Raw genomic sequence first — 7,371 nt, forward strand, 5'->3', positions numbered from 1 at the left:
CTAGCAGTTCCTACTACAAAATTGAGCAATGGGTCACTAAAATGTGGAAAATATAAGATGATGCATTGCCTAAGGCTCTAAATTTTAATGGAGAACCAACTAATGCTATCCCAAGATCCCAGTAATTTAGTGGGGAAACGAGTATTAAATTCTTAAAAAGTAGATTCAACTAATCTGGAAGATATGCAAAAGCTAACAAAATAATTCACTACTGGTAATTAAGACTAGATCGCAGTAAGTATGGACATCTTAGGATTCAAAAAGGAAGGAAAAATAATAATTTGGTTTTATAACATTAAGTTCCCTAATGTTTTTTGTTTCATCCAACTGATTTGTTGGATAGCATTAGTTGGTTCTCCATTAAAATTTGGATGGAAAAATGGCTGTAAATAAACAGGAGAAAATCATGGTTTATAGCTTCAATGACCTAAGGTCTATTATCTGATGTCCTGCAGAATATGTAGGACAAAGTAATCTTAATAGTAAGCATGTTTTCTACCATTTCATGAAATCCAATCCATTTCTTATTCATGGGCCAAACAATCTCTGTTCTTGCAGCAAGGCATTGTCTGCAGAAACAAGATCTGTTGAATCAAGTAGACGGTCTTCCTGAATTGTAAAATGTTTGCAGTTTATATCTTCAACTTTACCAGCCTTAGCTGAAAAATCCCTTATATGGGGTATACTCTGGTATGAAGCTTGGCTTTATGCATCTCTCAAAGAGCTGATATGGTGAGACTCTGAAGCTTCTGGGCTACGTAGTTCCAGATTGTGCATATGGTATAGCTGTCACTAAATGATCAATTGCATTGTCAAGGGGAAACCAAACAGCACAATACTGAAAACATGCATTCCCAAAATATTGCTAAATGTTCTCCCTACTCAAATAAGAGCATTTAACTACCTGCCTTTATGTCTACTGGTGATAAGGTGTGGTTAGTTCAGATGGCAGGGGCTAATACTCTTTTTGATTTCAGAAAATCCTGACAAAGCAAAGAACTTTATGTTGGAGGAAGTTGCAGAGCCATCCTTTAATAATTAATCCTATAGTAATCATTTTCAATTCAAAATGCACATAAATGGTAGGAATTCCTGTGTGCGTTATAATTTATTTTCAGTTATAACCTTCTACAAATCACTGCACTGCTGTAACTTTTGATTGCACTTGTCCTTCAGGGTGGAGTGAGAATTTGTAGCTCAGGTGTCCAAGAGGAGTGGGATGGTCTTGATCCATGGGAATGTGATGAGAAAATATCTGACATTATTGCTCTGCCTTGCAGCTTACAACCTATTATCGCCAGCACTACACTCCTAACGCTGCCCAAACATCAGCTCCTACATGCGTCTTGTTCAGCTCTTTGGTCTACTGCCTGCTTGGTGTTTTAGAATTCTTTTTTTTTTTTTTAGTAATGTCTGTGCCGTGTACCCTATTTTCTGTTTCATGGTCTATAATGAAGCTTGAGTTTTGGAGCTTCAACACCTTTGCTATACTATGTAGAGGTTTGCACAGTCTCGAAGTTTAGAATGCACTTATAGTGCAGAATCAACCATGTTGATAAATAAACAAAGAAAATGGATGAATATTGAGGAAAAATACTCAGTCATTAGGATTTGTTGTAAAAAGAGGTATATGCTTCACACAAATAAAGCTTCAAGGTAATACTGTGTTGTTACTTAAATAACTGCTAATATAGTTAGATCTTGACTGTTTTGGCATTACGACTCATTACTATTTAGAAAAGCTGCACATTTTCAGTTTGTACTTCTGAAAACTAGATGGCATGGTATCAATAGCCCTGCTTACTCACCCTTTGGGTTCTTGGTTCAGTTCTGAACTGGAATCCCTTCTGTATGGCATTTCCATTTTCTCATTTTTTTTCTTGGAAGTGTGGTTTCTACCTTTATGATTCTAAAAGTATGCTGGCTAGGTTAATGAGTGTTTCCAAATGTCCCCTTATTTGTTTGTGTCCTATAATGGGTTAGCATGATCATGGATGGATGAATTTCTGATAGGTGACTTGTTTTTTTTTTTAAAAAATCATGATAAAGTCATTAATTCCCTACCACCTTCAAATAACATCATCTTTCCTTTGGTAGTGAAAGATAGAACAATCACCGAATGGACTGCAATTTCTGTTCATGTGTATATTAACAGGTTTTAAACTATAATACTTAGAATTAAGTAACGTGAGCTCATTTTATTGTACAAGACAAATTGAATATAAAAAAATAGTTTCACCCAGGGCATTTGAAAGAAATGGAATTAAAACTGAAAATACATGTATATACCTATCTGGTAGTAACGAGCTGTATCCTGACAATGTGCTTTTCCCACTAAATTTGATTACGTTTTTTAAGAAGTGCCTGGCAAGAGCTGGACTAGGCAGGCAGGCAGTGCATACTGAAGCTCAGATGAAAACAACTCGGCGCTGTTGAATAGTTGTGTGTGAGGGAGACCAGCCACAAGTGAAGCAGCAAATCGCAGAAAAGAGATGACTAAACTCTCCAGCCCTCTGAATGATGATCTTGGTGCTTTTGGACAACTGATGGATTATTGTGGTTCCACGCTGAATGTGGCGTGAAGTAGAACTTGCTAGTAACAAATTGCATAGCTCGTGTGATGAACCAAACTAACCCAGGGGATTTGAAGTGATGGGAGAAAATATCTAGCCATATCAAGCATTCCTATCTGTATTTGTGGGCAAGACCTAGTGGCTATGAAAACCCAGCTCCCATTCTGATTCTTGCTAACATGACTGATTAACGTGGCAATTTTTTGAGGGAGAGATTTCTGATAGCCAGCAGGCAGATGGTCATTACAGGACAGTGAAATGAAAAGGCACAGAAAGGCCTAGGCTGCTGCACAGAGTTAATTAAGGTGTGACATTTTTATTAATGAAATTTTTCCATTTCATTTTATAAAAAGAGATGCAAGTTTTTATCATTAGTTTAATTGCTAAATTTATTTAAAGGGTGCTTAAAGAAAAGCAGACAGCCTTTAAAATGAACGTCATCTCTGAATTGCTATATTAGATTAGTATTGGTATGATTCTGATTTCCTCCCGGAGCACATCAGGACACAATTAGCAAGTCCACAGATGAGAGGGGGCCATTCTCCCAACTGTAGCCACTTGGTTTGGTTCCGTTTCTCTATGGTCACATGATCTGTACCTGTTGAACTGGGAACAGCCTCCACCACCTGCTCTGGGAAGCAATCATTTGGAATAGTCAAACAAAGCCGACCTGCACATACTGTAGGAGAAAAAGAAGCATGCTGTGAAATCTTAGGGACTTCTCCAGAACCAGCAGTGAAACAAGTCTTGATTTTGAATCGGCTTCTTCAGAATCAACACAAATGGACACTTCGTGCATTTAAAACTAAGAACGGGAGGCAGTTCTTTAGTCGGAGACATTAGAGTTGTGGGCATCTGGAGCATGCTACTGTACCTGCCCGTGTTGTTAAAAGTGTTACCCTAGCTTACTTCAAGAGATGGTTGGATGTGGTCCTCAATTCAAGAATGTTGGTATTCTGAAAAAAATAATCTCAGCACAGCTTTTTTATCCTTATACCACATTATTAGCAATACAGAGGGACACTAATACATCTTTTGACACCACTTGTCCTCCATCCTGTTTTGTCTGAGCATTTGAGTAGAGACACTGAGTGGAATTGAGTAGTTAAGTCAGTGCTATTGATTTTCCCAAGTCCAAATATGCTCAGCTGAATTGAGGACTGACCATGATTAGAAATTCCCAGGCATTCACACACAACTAGCTGAACAGTTGTGGGTCACAAAATAGGATGCCTTGTTTCTTTAGGGGTCTGCGAACTTGCGTTTTGTGTCCATATTCTGATGCCAAACTGTTTTAGTGTGAGGACTGCAGTGTAAAACAATCTCATCTGCATGTGTTTTGTACAGGAGACACATGGTCTTCATCCTTTCCTTGCAGATACAAGGGTTGTAGGAGTGAGTTGATTGACAATTTCGCTTAGAGGTTAAATATGATTTGTTTTTCATTTTTTAGTACTGTAATTCTACTGATATCTTTCTGCACTGATAGTGTCTAATGTATAGTTTTCAAGACCATCCATATTTTGAGACTTTTGTACGTTGTGTTAATAAGTAACTTTTATTTAGTTCTTTATAGACTTGCATAAATCATTCACTGTTTTTTGCTTGAGTTGCACCTGATGATGAAAAGTCATCCAGCCTGTTTCAATGTGTGGGCTGAACTGAGTGGTTAAGCACTTACCCTGTTTACTTTATACGTGATGACTCAACCCTTTTGAAAAGCAACATACAAACACAATACATTACATAGAACAGTTTGTGTGAACAAAGATTAAAGTGTATGATTGTTAAAACCATACATCTAAATCTTCCTTTTATGTTGGGTGTTATTTTAGGTAGCAAAGTTTAGGAGACCTTTAGACCCCTTCAGTAAAGGATCTTTATCACACATGCAATGCGCAAATATTTTTTCTGATAGAATTGTTGGATTTGAGACAAATTTGAAATATAACTGTGGAGATGAGAACAATTACCTACTCACTTATTTCACATGGAATCTTTAGTACTACTCTTTAGAAAGAATCAGCGTTTAATAAACCTTGTAAAAATATTCATCAATAAATATGGTGCACATAAACCCTAATATTCTTACCAAGTGTAAAATTCTAAATGCAGTGCAATAGTTCTGTGAAGCCACAGTAGCAAACTGATTGAACCTATGCACATTTTTGTTTTCCCCTAAACAATGTCTAGATTTTTGGCCTATGATTATTCTTTGGCATTGTGTCATTTGTCCTGTTGAAGATGTTGATCAAGTGCCATGCGTAAGATCACAAAAATAACAACAACAATTAGAGGCTGTTAGGTCACTGATTCCATTGTTAGCTCTTGGCTCTGACAGTCGGTCCATAGCCAAGTAAACAAAAGGTTTTATGTATTTGTTCTGCAAATGCAAAAACAATCCATAAATGGAAAGAAGAGTGGTGACACATTTGCTTGGGACAGTTTTTAATGCACTGTAAAACGAAGCCTTTTGAAACAAAGTGTCAATGCTGTCAGCCATTAGAATCCATAGCCAGTGCAGCATTTCTAAAAGCTTCCTTGATTGTACAGTATGAGCCTTCCAGTGTGTTCACGGTGAACATTTAAGTCAAGTTGATTTTAGATTGACAAACAGCATCAAGTTTCAATTTAAGAATTGAAGTATTCTCCTGTCCATTTTCTAACCAATTTATTCAGCACAGGGTTGTGGGAGAAGCAGGAACCTATCCTGGCAAGCAATGGGTGCAAAGCAAGATACAGTCAGGACAGGATGCCACTCCATCGTAGGGCACAAGCAGCCATGCGCACAGTCAGTCCAGGTCCAATTTTCCTTTAAGCCAGTTTACCTATTGGCATGTCTTCAGACTGTGGAGGAAACCAGAGCATCTGGAGGAGACCCAGGGGGTGAACATACTGTACAAACTCCATGCAGAAAGAGCCCCAGGCCCAGAATTGATTCCAGGGCCCCAGCTCTGCAAGGCAGCAATGCTAACCACTGCGTCATAGTGCTGTCCCATACTGAAGCATATACAGTACATTACATAATTCTAATTTAATAATTATGCTTTTATATGAAAAGGTCAATTTTAAAAATTGCATACTGTGCATATATTTCTCATTTAAAGTCTGCATTTTTTATGTCTATTACAGAAATAAAGTAATCTATTATAGCTGAGTTTGTCTTGTAGTCGGATGTTAATTTTTGTCTTTACGCATCAAGCACTGCTGTAGAAAATGTAAACGTGTCAAATCGCTTTTTAAGGTTGATGCAGCCCTCTACTAGTGTAGCAACCTCTCTGACTTGGTATACGCTGCCTGGACCAAGTATCATCGCCAATTAATACTGTCATCATACTAATATGGTACATTCTGTTGCCTATATCTTGTCACCCATCAAATAACCCATTGTTCCACGGCAAGAACATTTTGAAGAATAGTTTGCACACCACTGAGCCCATTCTCCAAGCAGGGTGGCTCTTAGCGAGGTTGTGATGAGGGTAATGGTGTGTGTGGTATTAATAGACAGAAGGCAATAGACTAACTGCATTCCCTGCCACTGGGGAGTCCAAATATTTTGTAAAAGAGTGTGGCCATCTTTGACTTTTCGAAGATGGCAACAACAATCAACCCAGGGAAATTAAAAAAAAATGTGTTGGCCAATTCTTTCGCCATATTGTGACTAAGCAGCCTTCCTCCTTGACTTTGTATTCCAAAACAATAATGTACAGGATTCCAGTTGTGCTGAACTCCCTGACAGCTGGCAGCAGTAGATGAGCATGTGTGTCCCATGGCTAAGATGACATCTGATTCGCAACGCGATAATCCCACGTTGCTACTAAAAACAATTCATTTGCAAAGAAATGGGCAGATCACCTTTGAAGCATGGGATATTTATCCTTAACGTAAATTTCCAAGGACCTTCTCTTCCCCTGCAAAATACCTTGAAAATTCTAAGGGAAAGAATACTGAATATATTTGTTTATATCCATACATTTTTCTAACATTTTAATCCAATTCAGGCCGGAGCCTCTCCCAGCAAGCCAGCATCAATCCATTGCAGGGCACATACAGTACACAAGCCCGCATGCACTCACACCAGGGGCAATTATCCTACCAGTATATCTTTCTACTGTTGGAAAGAAACTAGAGCACCCGGAGGAAACCCATGCGAATGTGGGAAGAACAACCAAACTCCACACAGATAGCACCCTAGGTCTGGAATTATACATCACCACTATGAAGCATAGCCAAGCTAGCCACTGCAGCACTGTGCCACCCATATATTTGTATATATGCTTCGAAATCGCATCATAAAACAGTTGGTTATGCTCCTAGTGCTCGTATAGTTCTCTATTATACTGCAGTTTCTATTATAATCTAGTATTATGCACATCTGGCATGGATTCTCTAGTGCATGCAACCCAGAATCATACATTATTGGTAAGCTCCTCCAAGCAGGTGCTCACCTTATAAGTGTGCCGTCTTGAAAGAATGTTTAAAAGCGCATGCACCTTCATCATCACAAGTGACTGTTAGTTCAGGACCTCTTTCAACATGTCAGTTTGGCCCTTTTCCTCCATTTGTGCATGTATTTGAGATGCATTCCATTCCAACTGCTCTTTGCCTTTGTCTATTAGCAAAGTAATACTTTAAGCTAGACGACCTTACCTGGTGATACACTAAAACTATTTCTATCAGTCAAAGGACCTGCAGAGTGTATAATATCCAGTTTTTATGCTAGCCCATGGCTTGGCTCTGTAAAGAAGGGGTTTATGCAGGGAACTCCCTTTGACCTTCAGAGCAATTTGTGTGGTAC

Source organism: Atractosteus spatula, chromosome 9, assembly GCF_055471065.1.
Source record: "Atractosteus spatula isolate fAtrSpa1 chromosome 9, fAtrSpa1.hap1, whole genome shotgun sequence".
NCBI lineage: Eukaryota > Metazoa > Chordata > Actinopteri > Semionotiformes > Lepisosteidae > Atractosteus > Atractosteus spatula.